General features: G+C 35.5%; 1 protein-coding gene across 2 annotated transcripts in view; it reads right to left on the bottom strand.

Moving 5' to 3' along the window:
* OLFM3 (olfactomedin 3) overlaps window positions 1–20218 on the bottom strand; it is a 195017-nt gene that overhangs the window by 92778 nt on the left and 82021 nt on the right. The window contains exon 1 of one of the 2 annotated variants that reach the window (XM_045980332.1): window positions 1018–1036. The exons of the other annotated variant lie outside the window; for it this stretch is intronic. The gene's annotated coding sequence lies outside the window, so the exon portion shown is untranslated. Of the gene's footprint in view, window positions 1–1017; window positions 1037–20218 lie in introns of those variants that run through there. 2 annotated transcript variants of the gene reach the window in all.

Here is a 20218-nt window from a genome sequence, read left to right as displayed (position 1 = left end):
ACCAAATAATCTTGCCTACTTGTGTTTTTAAAATGATGAAAAATTGGGGCACCTGGCTGGCTCAGACAGTTAAACTTCTGCCTTCAGCTCAGGTCATGATCCCAGGGTAGTGGGATCGAGCCCCATGTCAGGCTCCCTTCTCAGTGGCAGAGCCTGCTTCTCCCTTTCCTTCTGGCCCCCTGCTCTTGCTCTCTCTCCCTTTCTCTATTTCAAATAAATAAATAAAATCTTTTAAAAAAATGGTGAAAATTTACATTACATGCAAATTTTAGTAACTATTTCATTGATGTCCAAACCTATTTGCTTAACACCCATGCATTGCTCTTCACCATTATCCTGGCCTTAGTAAAGAAACCACAGAGTCTGGTAGAAGCCTTCAGAAGAGAATCTGTTTATAGCAGATATTTGCCCTTTTTTCTCCCTTCTAATTACTTAACAAAGGCAATTGTATTCATACTTTGCTATTATTTTTATCCTTAATATATTTGATGAAAAATAATAGACAAACAGGATTTGAGTTATTTCCAAGTAGATTTATGGTAGCTTGTTCATTTCTTCATTCTCCCCCCGCCCCCATTTGAGAGTAGTCATTTATTAACTGGCCAGATTACAACAATAATCATGGTAGATACCTTAGTTCATCCTTCTAATAAGCCTGTTGATCTTGTCTTCCCTGTTGCTGGCATCTCTACCTTCTACAAAATGAGTGGTCTTTTTCTTCATTCCCCCTTGTGGGGAAAAAAATTTGAAAAAAGCTTAAATAATAATTTGAAAAAAGTTTAAAGCTTCTTTAAACCATTTTCTTTTTCTTTTTTTTAAAGATTTTATTTATTTATTTGACAGAGAGAGATCACAAGTAGGCAGAGAGGCAGTCAGAGAGAGAGGGGTAAACCAGGATCCCTGCTGAGCAGAGAACCCGATGCAGCACTCAATCTCAGGACCCTGAGATCATGACCTGAGCCAAAGACAGAGGCTTAACCCATGCTATGTATGGCTTCACAATCCTTAGCATGTTACCTGAAGCCTTGTTGAGCTTAACAAAGGTGCCATTGAGGATCTGGCAAAGGTGAAGAAGCTGCAACACCATTCGAACTTTTGGGCTCACACCACTGATATCTCTGATCCTGATGACAAACGCCAGCCTGGGTTCTGCAGGAACATAGAAGTTGCCAGATTTTCTTGCCATCTCTGCCATTTGAATCTTAGTTCTTTACATCTGCCTATGTGGTAATGCTTAGCTTTTTCATGCATAAACTTCCTCCTTGCCTTTCGAAGCATCTTTTGAGCAAACTCCTTCCTCAGACCCTTGACCTTTAACTCTGTGAAATTCCTTTGCTTCTTTTTAAGGGTTTCTGGCACAGCAGGAACCTTCTTTTTCTTCTCTTCTGTACCCTCCATAGTTCCAGTCAGGAAAGAGGAGGCTCGTTTGTTTATTCTTTCATTCATTCGTTCTACTAATGAGACTTAAACCCTAAATGCTTGATCTCTCTTGTAGGTAAAAAGATCTTTAGAGATCTGTAGGAGCCAATTTGTGGTGGGTAAGAAAGCTGTCAAACTGACAAGGGTGAACACAGTCAACAGAGCTAACTTCTCTTGTGCCTCATTGGTTTAAATTTGGTTTCCAGAGTCAGTTAATAGAAGATATTCCAGAGACCCAGAAATATAAATTAAGTGGCAGACAAGTGAGATGTCAGAAGGGATGTGATTATTGTAATATGATATTTTGTAGAACAATCTCTTTTGAGATATTAACAATATATATACACTGAGACTTAAAAAAATGGAATGTATATAAATTATTTGGTTTATTAAATCAGTGTTGAGATTTAGTCTAGGTACTTTAAACCCTTAGAATAATTTTTTTAGGTGGATTGACTTCTATTCATTTTATGCTGTGTAAACTCAGAAGAGAATTGCACTTTCTCAGAATGTGTCACTTAATATTTTCTATTTTAAAAAAGAAATAGAGTTTATAGCATAAGAATGACTATTTTAATATTTGCCTCTGTGTCACATTTAAATTCTCCTTTTACAATTCATTTTAAATATGTTTCTCAGCCCAGTGACTGTAACAATAATACAAATTGTAACTGTATTTCAACAACTTAAACTATTTGTTCTTTAAGCATCTTTAACACATGCATTAAAAGGACAGTTACCTTCTTTGAGCTTGCCATTAGCCTACTTGGAAATGTTTTCACCAAGTGGAGCTGGAAATACACTCACTTACGATAAGCACCTGAGAGATTTATTTTATTCAGAACTCTAAGGATATAGAAGTCATGACCCCAGTATTGAGCTGTGTACCTTTCACAAAAAGAATAAATACAAATACCAATAGATGTAAACACTCTGCTTACTTTCAGATCAGCTAGGGGTGGAGTGACTAAGGAAGATGAATGGATTCAGGGTTTTAACAATGTTTCTCTGTAAACCCTTTCGTAGGAATCTTTATGTCCTTGCACATGCTACTAAACTTTTTTCCAGCCTCAATTAATGGGATTGACTTCTTCATCAATTTTACCATGGTCCCGGACTAAATTCCTCTATTGACTTACTCATTTGCATTCTGTTGTCTTGTTTCCAGTGGATTCCCTACAACCCTAAGCCTCCAATTCAGTCGCTAGAGATAAATTATGCATATCAGTACAGCTGACCAAATTGCTTTTTATTAAGCCATGATTTTGACCTTAGACTTATGTGTTACTCTGTCTTGGTAAGCCTCAAGGAGATTTAAGTGTATGTGTGCTTAAATTAAAGTAGGTCTAAATTCCATGCTTTGTTCATTTTCCAGGAGTCTTATACTAATGTTATAGAATAACGAGAACTTTGAATGATTTTTTTTTTCTTCCATTGAAAACTCTGTCCCCTCCTCTTGGGCCTAATTCTGGACCTTCAGTCCACACTGATACCTCCTGAGAGGATGTTGAATGGTTTGGCATGGTCCCTGGAACGGTGCTTTACAAATTGTGTGGTTTCACTATTATCATTAAATTAATTTACTTGGCCATGATTACCTTTTGAAATTGAAATGGAAAAGAATATCAGATTAATTTCATAATTTTTACATTTGTGGAAAAGATGTATGAACTGAGAAATTTCCAATATGTTTTGTGCTTGTTTGTGGTAAATGTATATTTTTATTTATTCTGCTTTGTGAAGCTTTAAAGCACAGAACAAGGTTTCTCAGTTTAGAATCTTCAAATGGATCCATCTAAAAGGTAGATGATGATGATGATGATGGTAATAATAATAATAACAGTAAAATGGTGGGTAACATTGTTTGCTCAGATTGGCTTTTGTAATATAACGTATTTACAAACACGTACGCAATCTGTGTGTATAAAGATTAGGGATAAACTTATCATTCATTTTATTCTTAAATAAGTAAAAAGCTAAACAATTGCAAGTAAGACTTTAAAACTACAATAATAAAGTTTAAATTAATAACATTAATGTGGCATACACAACTGCTTTCTTGAATTTAATATGACCAGGCTGGGTTTAATAATATAAAGATATATTAGCATTTAAAAATTTTCATTTGGTATTGATTTTATCTTTTAATTTTAAGACTTTTGTGTCATCCTGGAATCAGTGTCCTGGTCATTGTCGTTCTATGCCCACTTACTGGGACTCTTACTACTGAAAAATTGCTATAATTATGTTGTTAATTTCTAGAAAGAGTGGCAGCAGTTTGTTCACTCAAAATTTGCACATGGTACTAATTGGGATTCTCCAGGTCTCTCTCTCTCTCTCTCTCTCTCTCTTTTTTTTTTTTTTTTTTTTTTTTTTTTGCATTTCGCATGCTTATCCCCACTGTACATATGTAGCTCCATTTTCTGGTCACTTTTTTCTATTGGAACTGAAAAATTTTTGTTTTATATCATTCCTTGACCTCATTTGACCCTCCCTAAGAGCAAATGAGTAAAAAGCCAAAAGAAAGGTAAATGCAAAAAATAAAATCCTACTGCAAAACCAGGATAAAAGATGCCCACAAATAATCCAGAACATGATTGGATTTAAGTCCTTTTTAGCTTATATTTGAAAGAAAGAACCCAAAATTTGAAACCTGTCTTTAGAATCTTTCAGAATATATTCATGGACTCAAGTTCATAGACCTCAATATGGAAAACTTGTTCTAGAGAATTCCTCCAATTTTTTTCATTGCAGGTGTGTGTGTGTGTGTGTGTGTGTCTCAATTACCTGTAGAAAAATAATCTGATAGCAAGAATATTGAAAAAAACAAAATGGTAACAATGTAGGAATTTATAAGTTCATAACTGGTACAATCAGTTATCCTAAAAATACATTATTCACTACTAAATATCTAAAAAAACAGATACCATTACCAACACAAGATAGCAGTTATGACCTTTTGATAGGAAAAAGTTCTATGACTTAGTAGAATTCCAATAATTTGCATTTCCATATGTACATGTTAAACTTTATAAAATGTTTAAGTATTATACAGCAGAACACTAAATTACAATACTAAGTCAAGTCCCCAGTTTTAATTTGTGATTCCTAAATTGTATTCTTTTAACAAGTAACTAGGGTAGTCTTGAAGTGAATATGAGAATGAAAACCAGTGAAAAAGGTATGAAACTAAAGTTTGTATTCTAAAATATCCACTTGTATTTGCAGGAGTCTTTGTGGGTAGTGAATTACACACTAGGAAATCCTGCACTAAGAGTTTAATATAAAATTAGAAAGAGTTATAAATTTACCAAACTTTAAGAAAGTAAATTATTCTACATTAAACATACAATTGACCTATATGTAATTAATCAGTTCTGTAATTAGTACAGCCAATAATAGATTAACCTAATCTAAGTAACCTATCTGATAGAAACAAGAAAATCATTATCTTTAAAGTAAGTACAACTTTTAAGATTACAATTAGCAATATAGTTTGTAAGACCATAAAAGGAAAAAAAAAAAAACTCTCTAAGGTGACTTCCTGAAATATCTTTTGAGATAAATCATATTAACAGTATATTTCTATTAAGTATCTACTCAGCTTGAAAAGCTGTGTTTGAAAGCAATACATATATTATATTTATATATAGCTCTCTTTTATATCTCTTTTAGGCACTTATTTATTTTTTTTAAATTTAAATTTTTAAATTTTTTATTAGCATATTATGTATTGTTAGCCCCAGGGGTATAGGTCTGCGAATCGTCAGTCTTACACACTTCACAGCACTCACCATATAGGCACTTATTTATTTGTTAGTTTTGGGATAGAAGAGATTTTCGAAGGAAACGAGTCCTCCTCCCCTAATGTTTATCCATATTGGAAATATCCACAGCTTACTAAAAAATATTTTGGAGAGGTCATTCCATTTATTGTTTTATAGAGGATGATTTTAAAATATTAACATTTTGAGCAAGTATGATGTAGGAGATAAGATTGGGTAGAATATCTAATTTCCTTATCGTCAGAGATTTTAATATTGAATCACATTGCATTGCTTCCTTGATGTGACTTTACTTGGAAAAGAGTATATTTATTTCACAAGTAGGATTTTCCCCTTAGGTTTATCATTTCAAAATGAATAACCCTATTCCAAGGTGAAAATATTTTTTAACTATGTAATATGTTTTTAGACAGTGCCAGGACATAGAGAAAATAACAGAAAAGTTATGTATAGTTGCCTGGTATTTTCAGATTGCATCACAGTTTCAAAATGATTTTTCAGGAAAGAAGTTAAAGAACTTGATGGAAGGACAATTCCAGTTGGGAAAATTAATGGCAATTCTCTGTCTTTTGGTATTTATGCATGCTAGAAAAAAGAAATCTGTTTTTTTTTCTATTTTACAAAGCTTCAAAGACCATAAACAAACAAATGATATGATTTTAAAATATTTCATGACAATTCAAGCTCTACATTCTAACCTAAGTTAGAGATTCTTAGGTCATATAATGGATTAACAGATTCATATGACCTGGCTCACATACACTTCAGAGTGTATTGTAACTTGTAACATTCAGTCTAGGCTTCAGAGTTTTGCAAAAAGGATTTTTTTTTTTCCAGGATGTTTTGTTGGGTCCTAATTACAACAGCTACGTTTTTGCTTAGTATCAGTCAAACATGTTACTGAATTTAACCTTTATAAAAACTTTCTAAGGTGGGTAATATAATCTTTTTTGACAGATTAGGAACTGAAAGAGCTAAATAAGGTTAAACTACTTACCGTAGGTCATATAACTAGTAGGCAGCAGATCCAGGGCTTGGTGTTTGGCTGATTTCAAACACTTAATATAACAGCGCTTCTACTTGTGAAGTGATGAGAAGTTTTGAAATTGTAGTAGGAGAGTAAATGAAATTCTAGATGATGTTTCGATCTGACTTCTTGATGTTTAAGTGATTCTATTTAATACTGAGTGATTTGGGAAACTATTTTATATCTGCAAGTATGAACTTCTAATTAAAAAAAAACAGAATTGGATGGTAAGAGTAGAAAATCCTGAACATTTATTTAATTCATTCCACAAACATTCATATGGATACCCTAGAGTGTACAAAGGAAAAAGGCAGTTATATTTGGTATCTATTGATGTGTAACAAAGCACCCCAAAACTTAGTTGCTTTAAACAGCAAACATTTATTATCTCACAGTTTCTCTATGTCAGGAATCTGGATATAGTTCAGCTGGATGCTCTGTGTCAAGGTCTCTCACAAGGCCGTAATTAAGGCTGGAGTTGTGATCATATCTGCAGGTTAAAATGGGGGAAGATCTGCTTCTGAGTTCACTTGTTGGCAGGACAGTCTCACAGGTTGTTGAACAGATGGTGCATTTCCTCATGGTGATTAGCCTGAGGCTGCCCTTAGTTCCTTACTATGCAGACCTAGCTTTATGGCAGCTCACAAACTGATAGAACAAGAACAGGTGAAATGAGGGGCTGGGCAGCAAGACTTCAAGCAAAGTCTCTTTGTAACCTCATAATGAAATTGTAATTTTATGACTTTTGCATATTCTGTTCATTAGGAGGGAGTCACTAGATGGGGCACATAGGGTTACATAAGGGCATGAATAACAAGCAGGGATCTTTGGGGAAAATACAGAAACTTCCTACCAATGCAAACAATATTTGTTAGTGGCTTGGTAACGTTTGGCAATTGAATTAAGAGTCTTACAAATTAGCATACCTTTCATCTCATGAGTTTAATCTATAGGAGTCTCCCCAAAGGAAATGATTCTCATCAAGAATAATTTTTAATTGCAGAAAAGGAATTTTCAATAAAAATAGATTGAATAAATACAAAATGGATTGAACAGTTCATGTGTATGTGTTCAATATGTAAATAAATAATTTAAATGTAGAAATTTATATGTTTTATTTAATATTTAATATGTACAGTTTTATTTATTAAACTTCCTGTTTTTGTTCTCATGTTAGCTCCTGAGAGAGAACTCTGCATATTAGGGCCCTAGTATCTTAGGTTGGATCATAGAAGTTGAACTGTCACAAAAAATTTAAAATCCTTATTTGAAATAGGACATTACCTTACTACACTTTATTTTTTTCCTGTTGCTTATCATAGTCTGATACTATATTACCCATGAACTTACTTCTGTGTTTAATATTTCCCCTACTAGAATGTAAGTTTCAGGATGGCAGGAAGTTTGTCTGTTTTGTTCATTCCTGTGTACCAAACATCTAGATAAGTCTATGGACATAGACTTCAATACTTACTCAAGAAACAAATAAAATGCATGCACAGATTGGAACAAAAGAGAAAATACTTCATCAGCCTGCAAGTCCATGTCATGTCTGAAAAGGAAACATTTCCCATAGGAAATGATAGTTGAGCTAAAACAAACTGGAGTTAAAGGAAGGGAAGGTCCTGAATCCATAGCCATGCCAGTCGGTGCACATATTTGAACTTGCCTAGAAGTTCATGATCTGGGGACATGAAGAAGGCATTCAGGGGGTTGCAGTTTGGCTGCAGGAAATAAGGAGGGGAAAGCAAGCAAATTGGTTGTTAAAGCAAGAAAGTATTTAGAGTGGAGAAATCATGCCGTCAAAGCTAGTTAGTGAAGGCAGTGAAGCCAAAAGGAGGCTCATAATGTGGAAGGAAATTGTAGAGTCGGTGGATTGAGAAGTTCAGTGAGGTCAAAAAACAGGTAAGAGATTTGCATTTTGGATATTCTGGTTGAAACATGAAGCATATTTGTGGTGAAAAAGGCAGAATGGGTCACGGATGTGAGTAGCTACAGTAGGTTGGATTCGAAAGTTAATGGGATCTATTTTGAGTTTGTTCTAAAATATTCACTTTATAGATTTAATGAAAATTTAGAAGTTTCTTTCGGAAGTGGATGCGCTACACATATTTTATAAATAAGGCGAAATGCAGTGGGTATTCATGACACTTTTGGATTCTCTATGTCCTTTTACTTCTATTTATATTTAACCATATTGCTATACATAAATAAATCCCTGTCAACAGGTCAGTTTATTACTATTCTTCAGAGCCTTTTATATGGTATGAGAGATAAGAAGATAAGTACAATGATATCTCTACTTTTAATGAACTGGTTAAGAGTAATACTAGTTAAGACAGGCAAACAATATTATAAAACATTTACATTATTTTGGACATGCAAAATAAACAGGTGTCATACCATTTGGGAGGATCAAGGAAGACTTTAGGAAAGTAATATTTGAGCAGCATTTGAAGAATGCATAGAATTTCATCAATCATGTAGGATGAAGTAGAATTTCAGAAGGAGACACATACCTGAGAGAAGGCAGGGAAGATAATCAGGTATGGCAGGCATGTGGAAAAAAGTGAGCAGTCTGTATGGTGATGCAATGCCTTTGTATATGGACAGTATAGAGACATAGAACTGGAAAGGTAAGATAGATAGAGCTTGAAGCTACAGGAATGAATTTAGACTTAATGGATTGTCTGAAGATTTTCAAGGGTAAGGAAGCAGATTAGAAGAAGGAAAACCAACAAAAGGATTATTGTAACCACAAAGGAAAAATAAAATCCTAAACTAGCATAATGGAATTATGAGTGGAGGAAGGTATATAAATGAGAAATATTTAGTGATCAGTAGACCTGATAAATATTGAGTTGTGAGGGCAATTGGAGAGTAGGACATTAAAGATAATGCCATGATTTGGATGGAGATAATGGTGGTACTTTAACAGAAATAGGAAAACCAATGGAAAAGTAATACAATGAGTTTGATTTTGCCTGATTTAATTTAAAATGTTACAGGTAAATCAAAGTGGGAAAGCACAGTGCACAACTGGGAATTGAGTTTCAGATTCATGAACTATCTCAACAGAGAGAAGAGTCAAAAAACTTCAGAATGAATGAAGTCAATTGGTAGAGACCAGAAAGGGCTAAAAACAGAACACATATTTGATAAGAGAGATTACTGATAAGAGAGAGTACATGAGACAACCAAAGAATGTTTGGAAAGAAGAGGTGAATGATGATGGTACTATATAACCTGGAAGACAAATGAGAGATTTTAAGAAGGAGGGCATGATTGGTGATTAGAAGGTCAGTAGTGGTTTAGAGAGAATGATTTCAATATAATGGTCAATATACCCATTTAATAGAACAGGTTCACATTGAATCCTGATTACAAGGGATAAATTTGAGGAGTAAATGAATTTTGAGTAAGTGGAGGCTTCAAGATGTGCTTTTTCCATAGTTTTGGCAGCAAAATAAGGGGACAGATGGGGTCAGAAACTTGAAATAGTTGCATCACAAAGAAGGAAATGAAAAAAATTATCATGTTTGTCACCCAAAGAGGAAAGAACTATGAAGTATACAGGAAAATACTGAAGATGGAAATACAACTAAAAGGAACTAGGAAGTTTGGAAAAGACAGAATTGAGGAGTCCAGGTTAAAAGAGAAGTTGGTGCAAGAAGGAAAATCCCGGTCATCGGATTATGCAAAAAGTGAAGTGGAAATGCCAGAAATAACTTATGTTAAGGAAACCCCAGTTGTTTGGTCCTAATTATAGTAATCTGTAAGAAAATAATACCTACTATTTGTTTAAGGGTTACTGTTTGCCAGGAGTCATACTCAGTATGTTTATTCAGTAGTTTCCATGCACTAACTCATTTGGTATTTCTAAAGGTTCTTTGCAGTATATGCTGTAAATACTCTCATTTAAATGTAGGAAACTGAGGGGTGCCTGGGTGGCTCAGTGGGTTAAGCCTCTGCCTTCGGCTCGGGTCATGATCTCAGGGTCCTGGGATCGAGCCCCACATTGGGCTCTCTGCTCGGCAGGGAGCCTGCTTCCCCCTTTTTCTCTGCCTGCCTCTCTGACTGACTACTTGTGATCTCTCTCTCTCTGTCAAATAAATAAATAAAATCTTAAAAAAAATAAATATAGGAAACTGAATCTTGAGTGAAGGTAATTTGTTTTAAGCTCTAGTGAGAGATCAGACTAGATTGAACTGAAGACTCTCTGGCTCCAAATCCTTTACCCTTGATCGTCATGCTCAGCGGGTAGATTGAGAACTTGAGGATACAAGGGATTTCTCAGAAGTTGTGGTGATTTAACTCAGACAGCATGGCTCGAAATGTATTTAGTTTGGTTTTATGGTGTCTTCCAGCAGAATCTGGCAGCCCTAGGACAGAGAAGACAGTAGAGAATTTCAGGAATTGCAGGGTAAATATTGCAAAAGGACAAAGGAGAAGAAAAGTTTGATGTGAGAGTTGACACTTACTTGAAATGACTGGCATTAGAATCCAATCTGGGGAGGAAAAGAAGAGAGGCCAAAAGAGAGTAGGTAGTTGGAAGCACTGGGAATAACAAGGTTCTGGGCTTCAACAAGATGGACAAGGATAGAATGAATAGGTAAGAGAGAATGAAAAAGTGTATTGAGAGAAGTTTCATTCTTTCAAAATATTTCATGCCAAATAACTGCCATTGTGATAAGCCCTGTGTATATGAGAGTTAATTAGACATAGTTTTCTCCGAGAGGAAAAAGGTTTAACGTGTCAAGTAGGGTGGAACTGGGGTTGTTACAGTTATGTAGTCAATGTATGATGTTAATTACTGAGTTGGTGAGATTGGTGATACTGGCTTTAGATAAGTTAGACACAATATAGTTTCTAAATTTTGTTATTTTATACTTTATGATTAATGATGCTTAAGAACTCTTAAAATTTATGCATTCTCTTGTGTCCTATCAAAGAAAAACAATCCTTGAAATGATACTGTGAACTTACAGTTTTATGTATTTGGATATATGCCCTTCTTAGGGGAATTTGAAATCTGAAAATCTCTTTGAAACAAATTATTTTTGTTCTTTTAAAAACAAATTCTTGTTTTTTTATTTTTAAAAAGATAAAAAGTTTTTCTTACCATAATAATCATTAAGTGTCACAAATTATTTCTAATTTATTTTGAAATGATTCTCTGATTGTAGCAAAGTAACATGATTGTGTTTTATTTATTAATATGCTGCTGGAAATATCTACACTCCATTCTGCTTTTCTGGATTTAAAGTCCTATGTTGTTGTTCAGACAGCCTTGTATGCAAAAATAAGGTATCATTTCAATTTCCACAAAACCAAGCTTTTGCAAACCTTATTGTTATTCACTATAACTATATATTACTATATCACTATATATTATATATGTGTGTATATGCATATATATATAGTTATATAAAACAACTATAGCAACTATTATTTACTAGAGAATATGGACAATTGTGGAATATTTTTTCTGTTGATTCAGTTATCATTATAGTTTGCCAGGTTATATTCTTTATATTATATGGTCCACCATCATAGTTTCCTTGGAGAAACTATTCAGTATCATCAAAAAATAAAAGAATAAAAAAATAAAAGAAAAAATAAAAAAGAAGTTTAAGAAGTAATATTCTTGAGTGATTGAAGATGGCAAAGGATATGGTCAGGGTAGCTGGAACAGAGCTTCAAAACTAACCATGCCCGCTCATTGGGGAGGGGAGGCGAACCATAAGAGACTATGGACTCTGAAAAACAACCTGAGGGTTTTGAAGGGTCAGGGGTGGGAGGTTGGGGGAACAGGTGGTGGGTGATGGGGAGGGCACGTTTTGCATGGAGCACTGGGTGTTGTGCAAAAAGAATGAATACTGTTACGCTGAAAAAATTAATAAAAAGGGAAAAAAAAAAAAAAACTAACCATGCCAAGTAGGAGGAAAAAAATTCTTGACTTTATTTTAGGAGCCAGTCAGAAGTTATTTGTAACATTTAGCAGGATGGGGAAAGGAAGGGATGTTCCATTCTTCATTTCTGAAGATGCAGCTGCTGGCTGCAAGTCCTAGACTGAAACATGGTCTCCAGTTCTATAAAAAGAGTGAACGAGAATGAATTTGTCAATTTCTAATTTTTAAGTAACTTGGGATATGTTGTTTATTCTTTAATATGTGGATGGAAGCTAAATCTGTTTTAACCCTTCAATAAATGTCTGATACATGTATGAAAACTGTGTACAAACAGAATTGCCAAAAGCAGTTACCAACAGTACAATTCACTCATGATAAATGACTCTTTTCCAAAGAGATTTTCTTCTTGGAAGATTAAAATGGATAGTAAACAAACCAAGGCAAATAACTTTCTATCATTGAAAATAATTTAGGGTTATGGAAATCAACACCCAGAAAAAATGAAACTGCTGACATCAATTTTCTTCTCATCTATTTACCTTTACTCCTCAAAACTCCCCAAAACAAACCACCACCAGCACCCAGTTAATATTTTAAATAGCTTACTGTCAGCACGTGGTGAACACAGACAAAACTTGTGGTCTTTGGACACAGAACAATGTTAAAAAAAAAAATGAGGAGGCCTGAGGAAATATTGGTTAAAAATTCTTTTGTTATGGTTTAGATAAAGGGACCTTTCCAAAGATTTCCAAGACAAGGTTTTGGTAGGGATGTTATGGCAACATGGTTTTGATGGGTGTGCACGTGTCACAAATATTTTGCAAATTTCAGGGTTTTTATTTTTCACTAATAAGCCTTCAATCAGCTACTCTTAATCCTAGCATACATTCTTCCACTCTCCCTGCCACCTCGTCTTCCTTATTGCAATATTTCAGCGCAACCACAGAGGAAAACGCCTCCCCCAGTTTTTAAAACAGCGAAAGTCATCTCAAGACAACCAAGCATTCATTGGATTGCAACGGACTCCAACGGAACTTCCTGGAACATCAAAATCTCATTAAAACCAGTCATTGAATAAGAATATCACTTATGAGACACTCAATGATGGACTCAGGCCAAATGTAATTTAATACTCAGTATCCAGGCTGGATATGGGAAACTGTTCGCTCGCACAGGTGTTAGATGGCTAAAGGAGTTATTTGACTTTTGATCTGTTTACTTCTTGAGGGAAGCCTACAGTTTTTTTCTGGAAGGGTTCCCCTGCTGATTTAAGAAAGTTGTAAAGTAAATTTCTCAGTGGGGTGTGATCATCAAGCTAACAGTTGGTTTCCAGGGAGTAAATAAAGCCCCTGAAACTTACGATTGACAGCATCACAAGGAGGTGGAGGTCTAAAAATTGTGATGACCAGGTTTCAGAATTGGGATTGGCCTTTAATGCCTGAAATCACAGCTGCAGTCAGTGTTTTTAAGACAGAGCTACCAGGAGCAGCTAGATCTATGAGAACACTCAACAACTGACTAAAAACTGCCTTTAAGGTCTAATGAATAATTCAGAACCAGAAATAATCTGCCTCTGACGTGGAGCAGAGGACGACCACAGTTCTCAGCAGGGTACCCAAGAAATGATGTTTTCATCATATAAGCTTTATAAGGGCTTTCCCCCGCCCCCTTTCCCATCTGGTTAAATCAGTAGTAACCAGTGAGGATCAGGGAAAAACTCATCCTCCACATCTCTTCCATTTTCTAAAATGAGTAGGAAGAGAGCTGAATTCAGAATGCCTTCTCCTTAGGGAGCCAAGGGGAGGAATAGCTATCCCCTCTCCCCAGTAAAACTAGAGAAGTTTCTTTGACTGGTAAATCAATTCCATAGAAACTGGGGTCTAGACTGTCTTGGAGTAATGATGTATAGCAATAGTTCCTCTTAATGATTTGGTATTAAATACACTGATAAAATGCACCTGATTTCTTATACCATTGCTAAATTATTGAATTAAAACATACATATATTTATAAATGACATGGCCCTAAGTTTAATCCAAAGCCTAGAAATAGTGGAATAATTTAAATATCTGAATATAAGTCATAGATTTCTGTATTTCCAACTGTGTGTTGCTGAGAAATGTTCTCATATTTAATCTCATGTGTTTTATATTACCAAGGAGATCATCGTAGAGATATTTTATTTTAATGCTCTCATTATATGTGAGAAAACTGGGGTCCAGTGAAGTTAAATAGTTTTCTGTAATGAGATAATAAGTGGGAAGCTGAGTCCTGGATGTAGGATCGTTGGAATCTGGCCTACTCTTTCCATAATTATGTGACTGCCATATTTTAAAGCAAGATGATGAAACCATGGAAAAACCTCATACTTTCCATGTCCTACAAAACTAGAACAAGAATGAATCTTTTATCCTTAGCAATGGCAGCTTGTAGATGCAGATTATACAGTGTTCTTGGCAAAAACTGGACTTTTGACAGAAGAAATGAAAATAGACTTTAATTATTTGGAAATCTGACCGCTAGATTCACTCGCCTGACTTTCAGTCATCTTCACTACTATCAGTGACCAGATTTGTATATGATATACATATATATATGACCAAATATACACATGCATTTAGAATATGATATGTATGAATGCGAATGTGCACGCCTACCTATATGTCTGTATGTTCTTAAACTAAACCGGTAGAGAGGTCTTTCAGGTGCTCACTGATTATTTTTCTTATTCACATTTAATTTTTTTCATGCTTTAAGCTCTTCATTTTGGAAGTAAAAACATTCAATTTTCCAACCATCCTCTGTGACCAAAGGAAAAAAAAAAAAGATTGGAATTGAGCTAAAAGATAAATGTGACTATTTGACGTGTAAGCTTGAACAAGGTTCCCACTATAATAGCAATTGGAGTTTTGTGCTTTTCAAAAATTTTGCCATGGGATCCAGATAAAATCATAAGCTGATTGAGATAGTTAAACAATCACTTAAACATGGTAAAAGGGGAAATGTCAATGGAATTTTAAGTTTTTCATCTCTGCAAAGAATAAGTTAAAGTACACCTGCCTACATGCACATGCCATCACATGTCAATTATTAGATTCAATTATTAGAACTATTTCTATATATCTTAAAAGCAGAATCATCATAGTGAAATACCATTCTCTGCCCAGGTGGAATTAAATGCAGACAACGGAATGCTGGTTTCAAAATTTGTCTTACTCCTGCTGACTGCTTGACCTTACTTGATCTTATCTGTGCAGACTATAAAGGAAAATAATCCAGGTTACCCTGCGTTTGATACTTGTTTCTGTGGTTTTAATTAGCAGAATTGCAGAAGGGAGCCAGCCCACAGCAGCAAGGCTAGCAAAGGGAGGTCTCCAGGTGGGTTCCAAATAACATGTTTATAAATGTTTATTTTAAAGTTTTTTTTTTGTTTGTTTGTTTTTAAACCTGTGTTATTGGCATTAATGCAATGTTAAAGCTTTTTTTGCTCTAAGGCTAAGATGAGGGGCAAAAAGTCTTTGCAGGTGTAATTGAGATAAGGATCTTAGATGAGGTCATCGCAGATTATCCGGGTGAACCCTAAGTCCAATGACAAGTGTCCTTATAAGAGACACATAGAGGGACACAGACACACAGAGAAGAGAAGGAGGTTAATGTGACCACAGAAACAGAAACTGGAGTGATGGTACCAGAAACTGGAAGAGCCCAGGAATGGAGTCTCCCTGAGAGGCTTGAAAGGTCCTGTAGCCCCACTGATTCAACCTTGATTTCAGACTTTTGGTTTCCAGAACTATTAGGGAATGCATTTCTGTTATTCTTTTTTTTAAAGATTTTATTTAATTATTTGACAGACAGAGATCACAAGTAGGCAGAGAGGCAGACAGAGAGAGAGAGAGAGGAGGAAGCAGGCTCCCCGCCGAGCAGAGCGCCTGATGTGGGACTCGATCCCAGGATCCTGGGATCATGACCTGAGCCGAAGGCAGAGGCTTTAACCCACTGAGCCACCCAGGTGCCCCCATTTCTGTTATTTTAAGGTGCCAAGTTTATGGTAATTTGTCACAGCACCCCCCGAAAACTAATACAGAAGTATGTCAGACATTTTTTTTGTGTCCCATTTCCACTTTGCCTGTACCTTCTTTTCTCAGCACTTCCTGTAGATTTGCTGCTTCCATTCAGCACACAATCTCTCTCTAACTCTCTGGCCTTGGGTTTCTCTGCTGCCATTTGTGGGACGTCTGTGCAAACCCCATCATAACTCTGACAGCTTTAAGTGGCTAACCAACAGATAGGCCACATGTCTTGCAGATTGAAAGACAGTCCCAAATTAAAAAAAAAAAATCCTGGACCCTTCAAGGCATTTTAATATTTGAATAGACACTAACATAGGCAAAAATCCTGTTTGTAATTATTTGATCCTGGAGATAATACATTTTTTATTTTATAAATGGAAAATATTTTGACATGCTTTTAATATAAGCTGAGTTTTCCAGGAATATAGTTGCCATGTAAATTGAAGGAAGAATGTATTTTGTTTAGTCTGGAATTTTACCAAGACCATTTTACCACTTTTTAAATTTCCCACTAACTAATAGATGTGTTTCATTGGCAACAGTATGTGAGTTGTCTATACCACACATTTGATCAGTCTTCATTTGTGACTTCTATACATATAGGTGTAAGCATTTGCTTACCTAATTATGTCTTTGAACACTCAAAGGAATAGTGTTCCATTACTATTACTTGCCATGTATCTCCATTGTATTATAATTAGGTCATTATATTAAGTTTTTAAATTTGAGAGCCAGTAGGTTATGTTGTCTTCTGTGTAGGTTTTCTTCAAAGAATTGTTTCAGAGCATTAAAAATATTTCTCATTGAAGTCTTTATATTGGTTGGGAAGATGTTAATGTCCCCTGAGCGAGATAGATGTCTTTAAATATATTTTTTTAAGATTTTATTTATTTATTTGACAGACAGAGATCACAAGTAGGCAGAGAGGCAGGCAGAGAGAGAGGGGGAAGCAGGCTCCCTGCTGAGCAGAGATTCCCAACGCAGGGCTCAATCCAGGGACCCTGAGATCATGACTTGAGCCGAAGGCAGAGGCTTCAACCCGCTGAGCCACCCAGGCACCCCTAGATAGATATCTTTAAAGGCAGATTTAATTCCAAGTAAAACATAGAGTCATCCAGTAATGATCCGTGCAACATAGAACATAATACTTTTTGAGGAAGACCAGACCATGTCTTGTGATTTTCATGCATAATATTAAGGATTTTTTTCCTTATCTGTTATTTTAAAGAAGCTTCCTCTCAACAGTTAAATAATCCTTTTCATCATCACTGGATGTTTACCAAGTGTGCCTACCAAGTAAAAATACATTCTGAATGTACTATAAAAAGTATAAATTCAGACTTCTGTCCTGAAAAATTTGTCAACAGTGTGAACTGAAAAACATATACACATGAAGTAGACTTAAAATCATAGTTAACTGCGTCATTTTCCTAGCTTCACTCTCTGGTTACTATTTGTGTGTCCTTGTGTGTGTGTGTGTGTGTCAGTATTTTCTTAGATTGTGAAGTCCTGGGGGTTTGGACCATATTTAAATAATTCTCTTTGTAGGAACCCCGAAATAGCACAATGCAGACTTAGTACTTTAAAATTCTTTTTGATGAAGGAATGAAATTATGCCTAAATCCCTGATAGAAATCACCACTATTTCCAAATTATATAACTGCTATATTTAAAGCTTCTGAAATGGAGTAATTAGTAAAAACTAAGATTCAGTGATGCCTTTGGGGAACTTGGAGTTCTAGAGAGCAGTTTTTTTTCAGTCACAATCCAGAAAAGTTGTTCACTCTATAGAGTTATTGGCATTGTAATGTCAAAATATTGAAACGAAAACAGCACAGCGGCATAGCCAGTCATAATGGTAATATTTTATGAATCTCGTTATTATTTCATGCATAGCTGCCCTGTGAATAGAGGAATTATAAATACGGTTAATGATTTACTAGGGAACTCGCTGGGTATCCTTTGAACAAAATAGAAGCAAATATCTGCCAAGGGCAAAAGCATAATCTACAACTTAAATAATGTGATATTTGGTGAGTGGCGAAGAAGATAAGGGGAAAAGGGTGGTAATGTATTAGAGTGGGACTTTTTAATTTAACCAAAGAAAATCAATATTGAAAACAGGGTAGAAGACCAACATTCAAGTCCAGAACTGTGAGTTGAGGCCTCATGGTGAATTCAGAGGCTTCTATGATAAAACAGATAAATGTCTAGAGTTGTGTGGATGTCTTGCTTGCTATTGGCAGAGAGAAAAAAAAAGATTTTCTTTAAGAACTCTGATGACATGTCTACCTACTTAACTAATACAGTGGGAGGAAAAGAAACAAAATTGATAGGCTATAAGTTTTTATTTTAGTGCTTGTTGCCCAGTTTGACCCTTAACAACAGCCCTCCAAGGTTGTCAAATGGGCACCAAATTACTAATTAAGCACTTACTGTAAAGAGAAAGTAATAAGCTATACAGACACACTTAATGGTTTATGGAATTAATGCAAAAAAAAAAAAAAAAGTAACTGCCCAATTCTTAGGGAAGAGGAAATTCTGTCTAAGTCAGATTAAAGAGCCAGCCCAAAACCACCCTCTGTGAATTACTGCGGGAGGATTTTAACTTGTGTCTAAAGATTTATTTGAGTCTTACACTCAAAATTGTAAGATTTCAATTGGCTTCTTTGAACTCTCTCCTGTATTGTGAATATCTAACTTTAACTAGATAATTTCAAAAGATTTTATTATAAAATTCAAGTTGTATTGTTAATTTCATATTGAGTACACACATTATTAATATTAAAAATATCACAAGTAGTGAGATTTTGGCGATTTGAGGCATGACAGATGCTCAGCCAGGAGGGAAAGAGGGTTTATCAAACACCTCTTTGTTCTGCCTGACATTATCTTGATCTGCATATTTATTCTAGTTATTGGTCTGGCAGTGAACTGAAAGCATCTATTTCTTGGCTACATCAATGACTTTTTCCGGATTTCTCTGCTTTGGGGCTTCTCTACTGCTATTCTTTGGAATGCCTGTGGGAACCTACTCAGACATTTGAACTCATATATTTGCAAATTTGACAGTGCACTGAGTTTAACACTGCAAATCTTTGCCAATAGGAGACCTCAGCCAAAGGATAAAGACTCTTTCCTCAGTCCTTTGTGTAGGCAGTTCCATGTGCATTCAGCATGGTTTCTCAGAGTGTCTTCAGCAAGTTTGAGCCTTGACTGCCATCCATTTAATCTTTACAACAACCTTATGAAATAAGTTTTAGTATTATCCCGACTTTAAAGATGAGGAAACCAAAGTTTAGAGATGTAAGCCAAAATGCTCAAAGTCACAGTTTCTTAACCCCAGGAGGTCCTGGGGTTTTGAACCTATATCCATGTGATTTCACTGAAGCAATGCAGTAAGGCTGCATCTGTTGGCTATAGGGACTTAGGGCAGAGGTTGAGACAGCCTTGGGATGCCTACAGTGTGTGAGAGAAAAACCTACAATTAAGGTACACAAACCTTGTATCTGTTTTTTAAGATTTTATTTATTTATTTGGGGGGGGTGGAGAAGCGGAGAGAGTGCAAGTAAAAGGGGAAGGACAGAGCAGGAGGGAGAGGGAGAGAATCTTGAGCAGACTCCACCCAGAGCGCAGAGCCCCAGGTGGGACTTGATCTCATGATCCTGAGATCATGACATGAGCTGAAACCAAGGGTTGGATGCTTAACTGACTGAGCCCCCAGGCTTCCCAAATCTTGTATCTTCTATATGGTATGATTTGAATAAAGCCTACATGCTCGATTCTACCCGTCATTTTACATCTGCTACCTTCCTTGACAATCCAGATTTTCTCCATCAAATATTTTTCAGATCTTCAAGATCTGTTAAAATGCAAGTGCTTTTTGGAAAGTTATAAATCCAGCTCTGAGAGGCTAGTTGTCAGTCAGCTTAGAGTAATAGCTTTGAGGGAGCGGAGTCCATTACTGGGATACCAAAAACACAGGGAGGTTACTGACACTAAAAG

Source organism: Meles meles, chromosome 1, assembly GCF_922984935.1.
Source record: "Meles meles chromosome 1, mMelMel3.1 paternal haplotype, whole genome shotgun sequence".
In the NCBI taxonomy this organism is placed as follows: domain Eukaryota; kingdom Metazoa; phylum Chordata; class Mammalia; order Carnivora; family Mustelidae; genus Meles; species Meles meles.
Note: the sequence above shows the minus strand (reverse complement) of the source record. Positions and strands in the feature narration are given on the sequence as shown.